The 15,748-nt window shown below is 44.1% G+C and overlaps 1 pseudogene across 4 annotated transcripts in view; it reads left to right on the forward strand.

Moving 5' to 3' along the window:
* The window catches only part of LOC307205961 (leucine-rich repeat neuronal protein 1 pseudogene), a 40,817-nt pseudogene that overhangs the window by 18,480 nt on the left and 6,589 nt on the right, over positions 1 to 15,748 (forward strand). Inside the window, exon 2 of one of the 4 annotated variants that reach the window (XR_013843957.1) lies at positions 15,039 to 15,106. The exons of 2 other annotated variants lie outside the window; for them this stretch is intronic. The product of XR_013843957.1 is annotated as a leucine-rich repeat neuronal protein 1 pseudogene (transcript). Of the gene's footprint in view, positions 1 to 8,462; positions 8,475 to 15,038; positions 15,107 to 15,748 lie in introns of those variants that run through there. One more of the 4 variants, XR_013843960.1, reaches the window with a different exon arrangement.

The following is a 15,748-nucleotide window of genomic DNA, read 5'->3' on the forward strand; positions in this document are numbered from 1 at the left end:
ACATAAAAAATGGAGAAAGCTTGTTTTCTCCTGCTCTGGAGGCTAGAACTCAAATAGTGGCTTCAAGCTGCAATAAAGGAGTTTCGGACTAAACATCAGGAAGAACTTTCTGACAGTAAGAGCTATTTGATAGTGGGGGGCTCTCTTTCCTTGGAGGTTTTGCAGCAGAGGTTGGGTGGCCACCTGTCATGGATACTTTAATTGAGATTCCTGCACTGCAGGGGGAGGGACTAGATGACCCTGGGGGTCGCTTCCAACTCTACGATTCTGTGATTTTGTGAACTAAATTAACAGGATCAGCTGCCTTTGAGAGAGTCCACAGGAAATATATGGTGCCTTTGGAATCATAAAGGCTTTGTTTGTTTTTTTTGCTTTCACAAGTGCCCCTGCAGAGCAGGCTGTGAGACAAACCTTATCCCCTGCTAATGTTTGCCGATCATGCTATTGTTAAAGCCACAGGTGTAGGAATCAGAGAGGCTGGCAAGCCTACTTTAGATCGAAGCCAAAAAATGTCCCTTCCCCTACCAGGCTATGGCAAACGGAGGGGCAGTTCAGTTGCATCAGATCCAGGGATTTCCCCTCTTTTGTTTTCCTTCTTTATTGCTAAGGCTTGAGCAGCAGCAGGCTGACACAGCAGGTGATGCTTTTCCTGGTAGGAAGCGGTTGGGCAGGTGCAGCTTGCTCTGCCAAGGCTAGCACAAACTGCAGCTGCCAAAGCTCTTCTGCGGGAGTTGTGCCTGCTCACCCCAGTCACCACAGGCCATTTTTTCTTATAATGGCAGGCAATTACCAAACAACAAAAGGCAAGCCAAACAGCGGGTTGTCATGTTGCATCTGCTGCTCAAACTGAGCCTGTGCTTTGTGACCCTTGCAATCTGGACCATTTGTGCAGCCATTAAAAATCTGTGGATCAGAGGCTGTTGAAGGTTACAGTTTACAGGCACACTTCCATGCAGGGAACAAATCTGCCAAGGAAGTGCCCCAGAAGACCATTCACACACTAGTCCCAAGCCAGAGCGGGGTGTGTATGTGTCTTCATTCACTTCCTATGGGAAACGAGACACAGCATCATTGGAGTGTCCCATGTGCTTCCTCTGTCTTTTCTCAGACTGCAGAAGGCAGACTTTCTTTTCATTGCTGTCAAGAGAATGGAGCCTTTATTGCCATCTCTAAAGGTTAGATTCCTTTAGTGCAGAGATGAGCAACATGTGGTTCCAAGATATTGTTGTACTCTAACTCCCATCAAGCATGACCAATGGTCAGGAATGGTGGAAGCTGTAGTCTAGAAGCCTCTGGAGGGACCCACCAGTTCCTCATCCCTGATCAAGTGCGCTTTCTCTCTCTCTCTCTCTCTCTCTCTCTCTCTCTCTCTCTTTCTCTTTCTTAAGAGGTGTGGCTTAGATATGTGCAACAAGGCAACAGGTGGGTGAACCCATATACCTTGGTGCACTTTCACTGTTATGTTTCTGGTCAGGATCATTTTAGATGTATGGAGTTTTTTTAAAAAAAACACACCCTGATATTTTAATTTGTATTTTTCAGCTATATAGTTTTTGAAAACCTAAGTATTCATGGCTAAATATGTTATAGTGCAGTTTTGAATTTATTTATTTTTGGCCAAAAATATTGCCTTATTTATTGGTGTAATTTTTGAATCGTATTTGCTTTTTAAAAGTTTTCCTTCTGGTTTTTAACAATACCAAAGTAAAACATACCAGCACTTGTCTTTTGAAGCTCTTTAGTGTCAACTTGAAAAATCATTTAAAATTTCAGCAAAACTGTTTTAAAAAATTGAATGCTAGGTGAACTTTCCCTTATCTTCATGTCAGTTGCAATTCTGCATGTAGCACACAGCACTGATTATGTACCTCTGGAAACCATCAGCCTAGGCACACATTCAAAATCACTTCAATCTGATTAGTCCTCAGACTGATCAGCCTTTGACTTTTCCAGATCGAAGACTGACTTTTAAGTCAAACTTGCAATGTATGACCCACTTTAATTTCTGTAAGATCTTCCTCTGTCTTTCTGTCTGTCTGTCTATCTGGCTCCTCTCTCTTTTCTCTCCCGAAGATTGTCATGGCGGTTCTTGTGTGAACCACTTTAAATCGAGCCTCAATCCAGTTCTGGATCACATTCTACTCAGGGAAAAATGGATAAGTCTAGATCCAGTCCATTTCCAGTACTTCACATTTGTTCATTGATAAATCTTCATCCCCTTTTTGTATCAATCTTAGAATCATAGAATCATAGAATCATAGAGTTGGAAGAGACCACAAGGGCCATCGAGTCCAACCCCCTGCCAAGCAGGAAACACCATCAGAGCACTCCTGACATATGGTTGTCAAGCCTCTGCTTAAAGACCTCCAAAGAAGGAGACTCCACCACACACCTTGGCAGCAAATTCCACTGTCAAACAGCTCTTACTGTCAGGAAGTTCTTCCTAATGTTTAGGTGGAATCTTCTTTCTTGCAGTTTGGAACCATTGCTCCGTGTCCGCTTCTCTGGAGCAGCAGAAAACAACCTTTCTCCCTCCTCTATGTGACATCCTTTTATATATTTGAACATGGCTATCATATCACCCCTTAACCTCCTCTTCTCCAGGCTAAACATGCCCAGCTCCCTTAGCCGTTCCTCATAAGGCATCGTTTCCAGGCCTTTGACCATTTTGGTTGCCCTCCTCTGGGCACGTTCCAGTTTGTCAGTGTCCTTCTTGAACTGGACACAGTACTCCAGGTGAGGTCTGACCAGAGCAGAATACAGTGGCACTATTACTTCCCTTGATCTAGATGCTATACTCCTATTGATGCAGCCCAGAATTGCATTGGCTTTTTTAGCTGCCGCGTCACACTGTTGGCTCATGTCAAGTTTGCGGTCAACCAAGACTCCTAGATCCTTTTCACATGTACTGCTCTCAAACCAGGTGTCACCCATCTTGTATTTGTGCCTCTCATTTTTTCTGCCCAAGTGCAATACTTCACATTTCTCCCTGTTAAAATTCATCTTGTTTGTTTTCGCCCAGTTCTCTAATCTGTCAAGGTCATTTTGAAGTGTGATCCTGTCCTCTGGGGTGTTAGCCACCCCTCCCAGTTTGGTGTCATCTGCAAATTTGATCAGGATGCCCTTGAGTCCATCATCCAAGTCGTTGATAGAGATGTTGAATAAGACCGGGCCCAAGACAGAACCCTGTGGCACCCCACTAGTCACTCTTCTCCAGGATGAAGAGGAACCATTGATGAGCACCCTTTGGGTTCGGTCAGTCAGCCAGTTACAAATCCACTGAGTGGTAGCATAGTCAAGTCCGCATTTTACCAGCTTCTTTACAAGAATATCATGGGGCACCTTGTCAAATGCCTTGCTGAAATCAAGGTAGGCTACATCCACTGCGTTCCCTTCATCTACCAGGCTTGTAATTCTGTCAAATAACGAGATCAGGTTAGTCTGACATGACTTATTTTTCAGAAATCCATGCTGACTGTTGGTGATCACAGTATTCCTTTCTAGGTGCTCACAGACTGTTTGCTTAATGATCTGCTCCAGAATCTTCCCTGGTATTGATGTCAGACTGACTGGGCGGTAATTATTTGGGTCCTCTCTTTTCCCCTTTTTGAAAATAGGGACAACATTTGCCCTCCTCCAGTCTGCTGGGACTTCGCCTGTTCTCCAGGAATTCTCAAAGATGACTGCCAGTGGCTCTGAGATCACATCTGCCAGTTCTTTTAATACTCTTGGATGCAGTTCATCTGGCCCTGGAGACTTGAATACATCTAAACTAGCCAAGTATTCTTGTACTATCTCCTTAGTTATTCTGGGCTGTGTTTCCTCTGCTGAATCATTTGCTCCAAATTCTTCAGGTCGGGCATTATTTTCTTTATCGGAGAAGACTGAGGCAAAGAAGGCATTGAGGAGTTCAGCCCTTTCTGTGTCCCCTGTTTGCATTTCACCATCTTCTCCTCTGAGTGACCCCACTGTTTCTTTGTTCTTCCTTTTGCTACGAACATACCCATAAAAACTGTTTTGTTGCTTTTAACCTCTCTAGCAAGCCTGAGTTCATTCTGTGCTTTAGCTTTTCTGACTTTGTATCTACACGTGCTGGCTATTTGTTTGAATTCCTCCTTGGTGGTTTCCCTCCTTTTCCATTTTTTGTACACATCCTTTTTTAATCTTAACTCAGTTAAAAGTTCTTTAGATAGCCACCCTGGCTTCTTTAGGCACCTTCCATATTTCCATCTCATTGGTATTGCCTGAAGTTGTGCTTTTACTATCTCCCTCTTAACAAACTCCCAGCCATCATGAACTCCCTTTCCTTTTAGTATTACTTTCCATGGGATCTCACCCAGCACTTCCCTAAGTTTTATGAAGTCGGCTTTCTTAAAGTCAAGAAATTGAGTCCTAGTATGCTTGGCTGCTCCTTTCCGCTGTATAGTAAACTTCAGAAGAGCATGATCACTCGCGCCTAAGATCCTTCCACTTCTACCCCACTAACCAGGTCATCAACATTGGTTAGGACCAGATCTAAAATGGCTGTTCCTCTTGTTGCTTCTCCCACTTTCTGGACAACGAAGTTGTCTGCAAGGCCAGTGAGGAATCTGTTTGACCTTATGCTCTTGGCTGAGTTTGACATCCAACAAATATCCGGGTAATTGAAGTCCCCCATTACTACTATCTCCCTTCCTTTTGCATGCTTGGCCATCTGTTCCAGGAAGGCATCATCTATGTCCTCCATTTGGCTTGGGGATCTATAGTAAACTCCCACAATGAGGTCACTGTTATTCTTCTCTCCCTTAATTTTGACCCAAATGCTCTCACTTTGGCTTTGAGGTTCTAAATCTTGGATCTCTTCACAGGTATACACATCCCTGACATATAACGCCACTCCTCCTCCTTTCTTGTCTGGTCTGTTTCTCTGAAATAGATTATATCCCTCCATTATTACATTCCCGTCGTGGGACTTAACCCACCAGGTTTCAGTGATGCCTATTATGTCATATTTAGTTTGCTGTACCAAGAGCTCAAGCTCATCTTGTTTATTTCCCATGCTTTGCGCATTAGTGTACAGACATTGAAGTCCATTAATCATTCCACCGTGTCTCTTATTTAAGGATTTTTTCCTCCCACCACTAGGTCTGCGTGCTGTTTGCTCCATTTGGTCTATGACATTTGGATGATCATCTTCATCAATTGATAGACTCCTACCTTCAGGAGCACTGTCTCCCTCCCCCACATTAGTCAGTTTAAAGCCCTCCTGATGAGGTTTCTGAGATTTTTGGCAAAAACATTCCCCCAACCGTTGTGCGGTGCAGCCCATCGCTTGCCAGAAGTCCATCTTCAAGAAACTTCAGTCCGTGATCTAAGAATCCAAACCGTTCCTGTTTACACCATTTGCGAAGCCAGCTGTTCACTTCAACTATTTTTCCCTCTCTCCCTGGGCCACGTTGTTCAACTGGGAGGACAGATGAGATGACAATTTGTGCATTGAATTGCTTCAATTTCCTGCCCAGAGCCTCGTAGTCTCTTTTGATCTTCTGGAGGCTATTGCTTGCAGTGTCATTGGTTCCCACATGAACCAAGAGGAAGGGGTATTTGTCAGTGGGTTTTATGATTCCTTGCAGTCGATCAGTTACATCTTGGATCTTAGCCCCGGGGAGACAGCACACTTCCCGAGACATCTTGTCAGGCCCACAGATCACTGCTTCTGTTCCCCTCAGTAGGGAATCCCCTATCACCACTACACGCCTCCTCTTAGGTTTGGTCGGGGTTCTTCCGTGAGCTGTCCGTTCCAAGGTCGCCTGCACATTCCCCGAGGACTGACTTTGCTGCTCGTCTTCATATACCTGATCGACTGTAATGAGGGAGAGATCCTCAAATGGAGTCTGTTCTTCGTCTTCCATGCTAGGGGAGAGGACCTCAAAGCGATGGTGTATTTCTAAACAATCAGAGCGAACCCTGGGCTTCCTACTTCTTTGAGTCACGTTTCTCCATATATCTGGCTCCTGTGTTGGTGAACTAGCCTCCTTCTCAGGGGAGTCCCCTGTCTCCTCCTTGGTGGAGACGGTGTGCTCTGTTGCTTCCAAGAAGAGCTCCAGCTCTCTAATTCTTTGGAGCGTAGCCACACGTTCCTCCAGTTGCTGGACTTTGTCTTTTAAGAGGGCAACCAACATGCAATTGCTGCAGGTAAAGCTGCCTGCAACCTTTGGCAAGATGGCAAACATTGCGCAGGAACCGCAGGCGACTGCAGCTGTTCCCTCACTCTGCATCTTGAGAACGTGTCGTTGGGGGTGGCTACAGCGGTCCTCCATCATAAGAAGCGTGCAGACAGGACAAATAACTCCCCCCCAAAAAAACCTTTTAAAAAATCTTCTCTTTTAAAGAAATATGCTCCCCAAAACTGTATTTAAATGTGTGCTTTCTCACAAAATACACATTACTAAATGTATTTTATCTTAAAACATAGACTTATATATGCTTTTTAAAAAACTTTTATTTGCTTTTTGAGCCAAGAACTACATCACAAAATTTGGAGAAGAGCAGTGTCTGAAATATATATTCATACTGATCACACATTAGTCCAGGAGATGTGGATCAGATCAGTCTGCAAATTGGCAGAAGTCAAAATTCCTCCAGCCTTCGTCATTCTACCTGTTAAACACCAGTGGCCATATTCACAAGCAGTGTACTTAAACAGAGGTGTAAAAGGGATGTCAAACTCAAAAAGTGGTTTGAGTGCCCAAATTCATCATTCATGAGATGCCGTTACAGTGGTACCTCGAGATGTGAACAGGATCCATTCCGGAGCCCTGTTCGCATCCAGAAGCAAACGTAACAAACGGCGGCACATCTGCGCACACGCGTGTTGCTTTTCGCCGCTTCTGCGCATGGCATGCGCGTGACATCATTTTGAGCGTCTGCGCATGCACAAGCGGCAAAACCCAGAAGTAACGCGCTCCATTACTTCCGGGTTGCCGCAAAGCGCAACTTGAACGCGCTCAACATGAAGCATATTCAACCCAAGGTATGACTGTACTACAAAAATGTCACTTTTTGTGATTGCAAAGCCAAATTATTAAGTCTACCTCAACCTGATACAGTGGTACCTCAGTTTAAGAACGGTCCAGTTTAAGAACGATTCAGTTTACAAACTCCGCAAAATTGGAAATAGTGTCCCGGTTTGCGAACTTTACCTCAGTCTAAGAACGGAAGCTGAATGGTGGAAAGGCACCGGCAGCGGGAGGCCTCATTAGGGAAAGCATGCCTTGGTTTAAGAACAGTTTTGGTTTAAGAACGGACTTCAGGAATGAATTAAGTTCGTAAACCGAGGTACCACTGTACAAAAAATGCAGGGCATGGGGGAGGGATGTTAGTTGTTTCTGCAGCTGAGGCAACTTGCCTGTTCTCAAAGCACTTGAATGTGAAATAAAGAATATGTTATGTGTACACACATTTGACCATGCTGAGTGCTGGGCACAGGCAGTGTGGCTTGCAAGGAGTCAGACTATTAGGTCACGTAGCCCAGAACTAGTTGCCCCAAGAGCATTCCACCAACTAAAAGTCATCTTTAAAACAGCATGCAAGCCCATCACACAAACTCACACAATATCCATGTGAGCAGAAGGACCAAACAGTCGTAGGACAGGAAGTCACAACGATGTTCCAGGAATCACGGGTATAGTCAAAACTCATTGGGTTAAATGGCAGGCAGGAATGCCAAAGGCATTTTCCTGGAACTCCACCTCCTTTCATTATTATTATTATTATTATTATTATTATTATTATTATTATTATTATTTGCCACATGTGTTAAGCTGAATGTGCACAAGTTAAATGCGTAAGTTGTGAGCTTACTGTAACTGGCAAGAGCCAGTTCCTGTGGTTTACTAAGGGGCTTTTGGCTTCCATGAAGATGGCTCTGTGCAATGTGTGTGGAACGCACATTTGCAACCCTGAAAGAGCTTTGTGTGGATCTCCCCACCCTGTGACTCAGGGGCAGCCAACAGGGTCCAATCCAGATATTTGTGCTGGACTACAGCTCCCATCATCTCTGTTCCCTTGGCCATGCTGCCTGGGGCTGATGGGAGTTGTGGTCCATCTGGGGGCACCCCATTAGCAGCCTGTGTAGAGTCCCATGGAATGCCATGGAATGCCAGAGCAGAACTCATGGGAATTTCAACATTGCACAGCACTACACTTTCCCTAAATAGATCTCCCTTAAAAAAATTAAAAACCTTTTTTTAAAAAGCTGCTCTTCTTTAGTGACCAGCCACAAAGCAATGTTCTCCAGCAAAGCTGACAGCTCTGAACAAGAGAGCCGGGGACAAGAAGGGATGTGAGGTCAGGATTAAGAACATCAGTGGCAGAGGGGGAAACATGCCTTCATCACAGGCCTTGTCAGCGACAGCAAGCAGCTATCCTGAACAGATGTACCACCCCGCCCTGCACCTTGCCACTGCCACAATTCGAACAAGGGAAGCACCCAGGTGAGGACACAGGGCCAGGATCTGTGTGTCATGCCTGTTCTGAGTCGCTGACAACTTCCATCCACTGTTTTCCAGTGCTGCTCACCCTTAATGCAAGTCCTCTTAAAGTCACAGTCCTAGTCACAAATTCTACTCTCCACCTCCCCCCACCCCCGCCCTGTCCGCCACTTCTCTCTCTCTCTCCTCTCTCTCTCTTTGACACATCTCTATTTTTAGCTTCCCCTTCACGGCAGCATTTGGCTGCTGTTGCTGCTCTTGGCCCTCGTGCAAATGAGCTCACGCTCTGCCTCACATGCCTCAATCGCAGTACCTTCCAGGCCTGGCGCCATTTCTGCGGCTGCAGGGGAGAGGGGGGCAGGAGGGACAGGGAATGAGGAGTCTCAAAAATCCCCCAGCTTCTGCTGGCCCTCTGCTTAGTGGTCCACCTTGTGGAAGGCACCTGTGTGGCGCAGTGGCTTGGTCATTGGGCTAGGACTGAGGAGACTTTGGGGCCTCGAAGCCGGGTGGCTGGACTTGGACTTGGACCGTTGAGCACAAGGCTAAAATTGGCTCTGCAATGCCATACCCTCCAACATTTCCCCAATGAAAATACTATTAAAGTGTTGTTGTTGTTGTTGTTGTTGTTATCATCATGCCCCCACCCTTCTGACTGGGTTTCCCCAGCCACTCTGAGCGGCTTCCAGCATATATGAAACCATAACACAACATTAAACATTAAATAGCTTCCTAGCCAGGGCTGCTTTCAAATGTCTTCTAAAAGTTGTCTAGTTACTCCTCTCCTTAACTCAGGGGTCGCGTAACTCCATACCCTCCAACATGTCTCTGATGAAAATAGGAATGTCCTAAGGAAAGTGGGACATTCCAAGATCAAATCAGGAACCAGGATGGCTTCTGTAAATCTGGGACTGTCTCTGGGAAATAAAGGAGGGTCTGCAATGTTTCTGAATGCCAGATGCTGGGAACCTCAGGAGAGAGGGGAGGGCTCTTGTCTTGCTTGGAGATTTCCCTGTAAGCATCTGGGAGGACACTGGGAGGACAGCTGCTGGACTAGAAGAGCCATTGGCCTGATCCAGATGGTTCTTCTTATGTTCATTCATCCTGATTTGCTTGCAGAAAGGTTACACGGTGGCTAGACAGTGTATGGTATTTATTGAGCAGTAGTTCTGATTCATGACCATGAGCATTCATCTTGCAATCCTAAGAGGGAGAGAGAAGCCTGAGATTGGCCAGAGGCACCTAACTCTGCTCAGTCCTTGCCCCATCTTCCTATTGTGCTTGTAGTCCAGTCATCCAAGGGGAATATGGGCAGGAGACGGCATTGCTGTGCCCTTCAGAGCAGACAACAAGCAGAAGCTGATTGTGGGTGGGGAGATTCAAGGGACTGCATTTGGGCTGCAATATCCCTCAGGCAGAATCCATCGCTTTGGTTGCTCCTGTACCACCTTCAAGGATTGCAAAGGAGAGTGAATATAAACAGGCGTCTCCTATCCTAGCAGTGCCAAGATGGGAAAAATCACACCTGGTGAAGTTCTCTCTTCTATGCAACCCTCAAGACAGAGGTGGCTAACTTGCGGCACTCAGCTACCCTCCCAGCAGAGCCAGGACTGATGGGAGCTGTAGTCTGAGGAAGGGCACCCGACTGAACTTAGATGGACAAAAGCTCTCTCATGGGGTCTGAATTTGGCAATCCATCATCCTTCCTGCTGGGATATGACTTACTGCTCCCAGCATCCTAAACCCATGCCTCTACTTTGCTCTCTCCTCCTGCCCTCCACAAATCCTGCCCTGCTCCTCACATATCGCACCAAGTGCCCTGATCCACAGGGTCATGTCTTCTCATCTTCTGTCCCCCGACTTCCCCCCCCCCCGTGCCCCCGCCCAGAGATCTGCAAGGCTTGTCAGGCTCCAGCTGTTCCACACAGTGGTTTATCTAGGTCACCAATTACCCAACAGGCCCTCTTGCTGCCAGCACCACTATCTAGAAAATCCCATCCTGCACAGATGGGACAGATCAACAGCACCCAGGGTTCAGGAGCCGGTCACTGATTTTTGCTCCCAGGGACGAGGAGGGGAAGCTTGGGAGAATACAGCTCACCCCCTCAAGCCCCCAAAGCAGGAACAGAAGCGCCAGCATCTACACCAGCTGTTTTCCTTGGGATTAGTCCCAGAACAACCCAAGAAAAGCTGGTATAATCTGCATCTCATCTGCTGTATTGGCACTGATCAGGGTATCAAACCAGGTTTATTTCATGGGCATAACTGCTTCTTCATAGATGTTTTATGCTCACCTATGACATTTTTCATCTCCAGAGACCTCCCAGGGAAAATGGTTCTGCCCTCAAATTTGCCACATATAATGACATGATGGTTGGGAATTTACAAACAGTTCCATTCCTGGAGAAGTGCTCCAGCCAGATGGGCGGGGTAGAAATAAATTATTATTATCATCATCATCATCATCATCATCATCATCATTATTAACCTGCAAGTAAATTTGCTCACAAACAAGCACACTAATCAGCCATTTCAAGCAATGTGCTGGTGTACCTACCCATGCACAGATCGCCCCTCAAATTAAGCATTTGAGGCTGCCACTGCAGACTGTAGGTGAGAGACATTCCAGGTATATTCCATTTGCTCGTTTGCTTAAGCTGCAAGCATTTCTTTCTTTTTTTTATAAATACATTTTTATTAAAGTTTTGCATAAACAGATATACATCAAAAGGAAAAATACACAAAAGGTCATAACAATATGGGTAAATAGGCTAACATTTCCTTTCTCCCAACTATATATAAAAAAGAATAAAGTAAAATGAAATCGTCAAAAAGGAAAGAAAGAAAGGAAAAAAAGAGAAAAAAAAGGAAAAAACAAAAACAAAAACAAAAAACCACAATTTTTTGGGCTCAACCGAGCCCTAGACTCCCTTCCACCCTTTTGGTAAGTATCAAATATTTTCCTCTATTACGTACTTGATTTTTAATCTTTAAGTCTTAAATTCACTCGCTGATAGAATTGTTCTAACCCCGCCAGTTCACTTTATGAATTTGTTCCAATATAATTCCAATATTTACTCCAATTTTTCTGGAATTTCTGTTCATCTTGATCTCGTATTCTGCCTGTTAGTCTATCAAGTTCAGCATAGTTTACCATTTTAATCTGCCAATCATTTATACTGGGAATGGTTTCCACTTTCCAGTATTGTGCCCACATAATTCTTGCTGCCGTGGTGGCATAAAGAAATATCGTCCTGTCTTCTTTTTTGATTTCTTTACCCATCATTCCCAGCAAAAAGGCTTCAGGTCTTTTGGGAAAGGTATATTTAAATATTTTTTTAAGCTCATTGTAGATTGATTCCCAAAAGCCTTTCACCTTTTTACATGTCCACCACATATGGTAGAGGTCACCCTCCACCTCACCACATTTCCAGCATTTCTTATCCTTTAATCTATACATTTTGGCCAATTTCATCGGTGTATGGTACCATCTGTATAGCATCTTCCAAACATTCTCTCTCAGTGTCATACAGGCCGTAAACTTTATATTGCTATTCCACAATTCCGACCACCTTTCGAAGTCAATATTATAGCCAAAGTCAATTGCCCATTTAATCATCGCCTCCTTCACCTCCTCGTCTTTTGTATGCCACTCTAGTAACATATCATAGATTCTGGACAATATTTTGTTTTTACCTTCTATTATCTCTATGTTAAATTTCGATTTTTTATCTTCAAAACCTAGGTTCTTTTTATCCTCTTTTAACAAATCATTCACCTGGTGATATTGCAACCAACCAGTGAATGAACTTTTTATTTCTTCATAGGGTCTAAGTTTAGGCCCTTGTTCTGTTTTTCTTAGAAGTTCTTCATAGGTGGCGTTCTTCTCCTCCGAATTTGTTTTCTTGATCGTTAAGACCTCTATTGGGGATATCCACCAGGGGGTCTTTTTTTCCAGGAGATTTTTATTCCTTTCCCATACCTGGTATATTGGTCCCCTGAAAATATGGTTCATAAAGCTCCTGTGGACCTTCACTTTCCCATACCAAAGGTACGAATGCCATCCGTACCAATTATTAAAACCCTCCAGGTCCAGTAAGTCTTTATTCTCCAGTTTTATCCAGTCTTTTAACCAAAGTATGCACGCCGCTTCATAATACAAACTCAAATCCGGAAAAGAAAAACCCCCTCTTTCCTTTTCATCTGTCAAAATTTTCATTTTTATCCGTGGTCTTTTCCCCTGCCAGATATATTTCACCAGGTCTCTCTGCCACTCTTTACACTGTTTTAATCCTTTAAGTATGGGGATAGTTTGAAATAGAAACAGCATTCTAGGTAGAATATTCATTTTAACAACTGCTATCCTCCCCAAAAAGGAGAATTTCATCCTCCCCCAAATTTCCATGTCTTTCTTTATATTCCTCCAGGTGACCTCATAATTATCCTTATACAAATTTAAGTTTTTAGCCGTAACCCACACTCCAAGATACTTCACTTTCTTAACTACCGTAATTTCCGCCCTTCGTTCCAAATCTATCGCTTCTTCCTTAGTTAGATTTTTAACCAGCATTTTAGTTTTATTTTTATTTACCTTAAATCCTGCCACAGCTCCAAATTCATCAATTTTTTGTAAGGCTTCTTTTACGCTATGTTTTGGATCTTCTAGGGTTAATACGATGTCATCTGCGAAAGCTTTGATTTTATATTCCCTCATTCCTACCTTGACTCCTTTGACTTCTGTTGCCCCTCTCAGTCTCTCGTTAAGTATTTCTAATACTGTTATAAATAGTAAAGGAGACAGGGGGCAACCCTGTCTAGTTCCTTTATGTATACTGAAGTATTCTGTTGTGGTATTATTTATTACCAATTTTGCCTTCTGTTCCTTATATATTGCTTCTATGCCTTTTCTGAACTTTTCTCCCAGTCCCATCATTTCCAAACTTTTCTTTAGGAAGTCCCACAAGATATTATCAAATGCCTTTTCGGCGTCTATAAACACCAAGGCCGCTTGTCTATCTATTCTCATATCCAGGTATTCAATAATATCTATCAAATTCCTTACATTGTCCCTTAATTGTCTCCCTGGAAGGAAGCCTGTTTGATCTTTATGTATTTCTGTCTTTCCTTCACTCTTCAATCTTAAAAGAGATCCCAGAGCAGACAAACAATAAAAAGCAACAAATGATCACACTAAAACTATGATACATTTCAAAACATCTAAAAGGCTTACAAATAAAATTCCCTGGACAACAGAATAAGATTTTTACAGAAGCCATTTCACACCCAAAAAATTGGACAAACTCTTCCTAGCTGGCACTATTTAAAAACTTTTTACACCCAATGACTGTCAGTAAAACAGGATTTACTATCTATCACTACTCCTGTCTCTGAGAGGTGAGAGATTCCAGGGCTTCCAGGAGCTTCCCCAGAATTGGTGTTTCTTTTGGAATGAGGAACAGCGGAGACTGTGGTTTCTTTAGGATATATGGTTTATTTACACATACGGTATATCCAATCTGAGCCTACGATGGAGGGGTTTACAGCATTAAACCCCCCAAAAGGGTCTTGCTTCTCCCAGAGCTGCAGCCTTGGCTTCAAACAGAAATCAGGCATAGCTCTGTTTCCCAGCTGCCCAGTCGGCAGCCTGCTAGCTTCTACTCCAAACACACCTGAGCTCCCAGCTCTGGCCTTTGATTCTCTAACTACCAGCGAGTTGAGGGAGGGAGGTCCAATCATCTGGCACAGAGCCATTTCCTTTGTTACCTTAATGGCCCATACTTAGAGGGCCCTTACCAAGAGACTTGTCTGGCTGTTTCAGCAATTTGAATTAGATTTTAACACTTGCTATATCCAGGAATTAGAAGAGTCTCTGCATACAGCCTATCCCACCCCCCACCAACTCATAACACTGTGTTAATTTCTGAGCCTGACTCAGGCATAAGAAGTGATACTGTTCATCTTGCTAGCTAGGAACCTTTTGGATACCCCAGAGGCTGCATCTTTCCCTCTTTCTCCACCTTTTCCTTATCCCTTCTACAGTACTTTCTGCTTCTGAAGAGCTCTCCATCCATTTCCATCAACTCTGATGGACCCCTGTCTCACAAAATAAGGACCTGGCATTAAACTTCCTTTCTGAAGCCCATCAGCTGACCACACCAGTCTCTGACCTTCCACTTCAAAGTCCAATCAGGCCCCTGTTCCTTTTCTTTATGCAAACAAATCAGAAGCACCCAACCCAAAAGAATCCTGGCAGCTGTAGTTTACACCCCTTGCAGAACTACAGTTCCCAGCACCCTTAACAAACTACAGTTCCCATAATTCTTTGGGAGGAGAGAATGTGCTTTAAATGTATGGCATGTATTTGGCCTGGATTCTGGTACCTTCTAAGGGTGGTAAAGCAGAGGACATTTCAGTAGGTGTAGCTTGTTATGGGTGGGAGAGAGAAAGAGAAAGAGAAAGAGAAAGAGAGAGAGAGAGAGAGAGAGAGAGAGAGAGAGAGAGAGAAGCTGCACTTGCTAAAATTCCATCTTATTAGAGACCCCCTTCCTTTTTTTGCATCCGGTCATCCAGCTTATAGAGACAAGAATTTACCTGCTTTGGGCCAGATCAAATTCCTCTTAAATGGAAGAGACAACCGTGTAAGTAGGAGTGTGACTTTGTTTTCAAGCAGCAAAAGCTCTTAAGGATTTTCTTAAGTATGAATGTGATTGATTGCAGCAGTGACAATGTGCTTCAGCAATGCACTTGGGGTGTATAAACACATAATTCATCTCAGATTTGATCTCTGATTGATGTATGGAGTTACAGATACATTTCTACAGATACATTCCTTGCACACTTTTGACTTTGGCATTCATTACTTTTTAGCCTATGGCCAAGACAAATAAAAAAAGAGAAGGGGATGGGGAATGTGCTTGGAGCAGACACAGCTGAACTGCAGCAAACCAGGAGCTACAGCCAGCGACACACCACAGAAAAGTTGGTTTGAAATTCGATCCCTTTCCCAACAAAGGGCACATATTGCACACCAAAAGAGGAATTCTCCCAGATAGACCTCTTAGCAGGGAAGTCAGATTTAACCTTTTAAGAGTGGTGGAGGAGAGGACCAGAAATGTTACTGCCCTGGACATGCTCACTTTGAACTGCAACGGATGAGAGCACCATGGAAGCCCCTCCCTCTGCTGCTGACCTCTCTCCATCTTTTCCCAACTGACACCAACTTGGACCTTCTCATGGCTGTGACATTGCAATGCCTTAGCCAATGGCTTGTATAGTCTGTG

The sequence above is a fragment of the Podarcis cretensis genome (genome assembly GCF_951804945.1).
Source record: "Podarcis cretensis genome assembly, chromosome: 17".
Taxonomy (NCBI): Eukaryota; Metazoa; Chordata; class Lepidosauria; order Squamata; family Lacertidae; genus Podarcis; species Podarcis cretensis.